The following is a 2,197-nucleotide window of genomic DNA, read 5'->3' as shown; positions in this document are numbered from 1 at the left end:
GATGTATTTTAAACAACAAAGATAATGTTTTAACAAGAGATTTTAATTTTCAACCAAGTAGTTTTATTTTCAGCCAAAAATATAACCTTTTAACTATAATTTTGAATATTTGACTAGAATACTTAAGTAATTAACAAAACTGATGAATTTTCTACCCGAAAAAAACTTTTAAACAAAATACATGAATTTTCAAATAAAAAAGACACGTTTCCAATCAAATAGTTACATTTAAACAAATTAATAACAATTTTTAACCACAAATTTAATAGTCCAATTTTTAAGTTAAACAAATTTAATTTTCAACCAAACTGATGAATTTACAACTAAAATTATTAATTTGCTCCTTAAATACTTGAATTTTAAACCAAAAAGATACACCTGTGTCCGTCTGTCTGTCCGGCATCGTCGTTGTTGTTTGAGGGGTCAAAAACAAAGATCGAGTTCGTTAACCAGCCGTTTTTGATAAAAATTCAAAAAGATAAAACAAAGCAAGGTACTAAAAGAGATAGATCGACAAACATTGTGCACCTAAACAAGATCTACAAATTTGTCATGAATTACTTTTTTATAGAATAAGTAGTTTTTGTTTCATTGATGAATTCAAAAATGTTTAAAATATGTATAAAAAACAGGCAATAAAAATAAGCATGTTTCAATTTCCATGTATATTACGATTTGTAATGATATAAATTTATTGAAATGATGCATGTTTCAGAGCAGCTTAGAATATAATTTATTGCAAAATAAGAAACAAGTATTAAAGTAATCATGATAAATATAATTTGTGCTTTACTTCGCAATATATGAATAAGCAATATTTACATTAGAAATGTATTATATTTGATATAAAAGTGTTGAGTACAATGTAGAAAAGTTGACATTTTGGACAAAATCGAGTGCGGAGCACGAGATACGTGATGAGAATGTGTTCGTTAAAGCCGAAAGAGCTTTAACAAAAGAAAGTTCACAATCATAAAATTACAGTTGTCGATCCGTCGACCTTTGATTTTAAAAGGTCTATGCACGTATGTGGGAGAAATGCAATGACCGAGCGCGAAGTGCGAAGCACTTTTAACAAAAGAGAATTCGAAATCACAAAATTTCAGTAATAGATGTCTTAAATGTTAATTTTTAAAGGTTTCCGCCAGAATGTGCGAAAAATACGAAGACCGATTACGTAGCGTGAGGTAAATACATAATCGAGCGCGAAACCAAAAAATAAGAATTATCAATAAAATACATGAATTCTCATCTAAAAAAGACAAATTTGTAACCAAAAGTTGAATTTTGAAGTAAAAAATATTCAATTTCAGCCAGAAATGTAATCGTTGAATTTCTAGATTATAAAATTAATCTGCAAACCAAACTGATGAATTTTGAACTAAAATTATGGAATATTCAATTGCAATAGTTGAATTTGAAACCAAAAAGATTAATTTTCAATTAAAAAAAGGACAAATTGCAAAAAAAATGGAATAGTTCAATTATCTTTAAAAATATGTCAACCAATAAAAAACAGGTAGACAATAAAGAACATCATTTTGTATAATTATGGGTGTTTTTAAAAGAAAAGACGAACTTTTTGTTGAGAAGGAATACCTTCGATATTGTGTGGTTATGTTCATTTGATCAGTCAATGAATTTGTCAAATTCATTCTGGGGTGTCGGTGATTGATTTTTGGGGTTCAGAAATTCAAAATCAATTAAGAGTACATTGACCATTAAAGAATCTTAGGAGACGATGTCCTAGGAATGAAGAAAGCAAATATTATAGCAACATTAATATAAATTTAAAAAATGCGTATAATTCCCAAAAAACTTCCTTTTCTTGGGTTTCATTCACTGAGAGATACGTATGTCGATCACTTGTTTTGAAGGTGCGATCAGAATATTTCAAATATATTAAATCTACCTAAATTTGAAACGAATATTTATTTAATTATTTTTCAAAACGTAATCATCTAACCTCTGTAAGTACTACAAAATAAGAAATACCCTTTCTTCTAACTTTCACAGGACTTTCAAATTAACGAAATGGCTATTTTTTGTAGCGTCAACACTCCTTTTCACTGTCCTTTTCTAGGTGGCAACAAAAATGTTACGAGGGTGGATTGATAAGTTTCCGGCCTGACCAAGAGATGGCGCCACTAGGCCTACCTTGAGGTGGCGTTCTATAGTACCATCCTTAGATAGCTTG

At 29.1% G+C, this 2,197-nt stretch overlaps 1 protein-coding gene across 2 annotated transcripts in view; it reads right to left on the bottom strand.

The window, feature by feature from the left end:
• Nucleotides 1-2,197, bottom strand: part of LOC117179300 (protein FAN-like) — a 29,298-nt gene that overhangs the window by 18,368 nt on the left and 8,733 nt on the right. The gene's annotated exons all lie outside the window — the stretch shown is intronic.

This window comes from Belonocnema kinseyi, chromosome 9 (genome assembly GCF_010883055.1).
Source record: "Belonocnema kinseyi isolate 2016_QV_RU_SX_M_011 chromosome 9, B_treatae_v1, whole genome shotgun sequence".
Lineage (NCBI taxonomy): Eukaryota > Metazoa > Arthropoda > Insecta > Hymenoptera > Cynipidae > Belonocnema > Belonocnema kinseyi.
The sequence above is the reverse complement of the archived record's forward strand: the minus strand, read 5'-3'. Positions and strand labels throughout refer to the sequence as shown.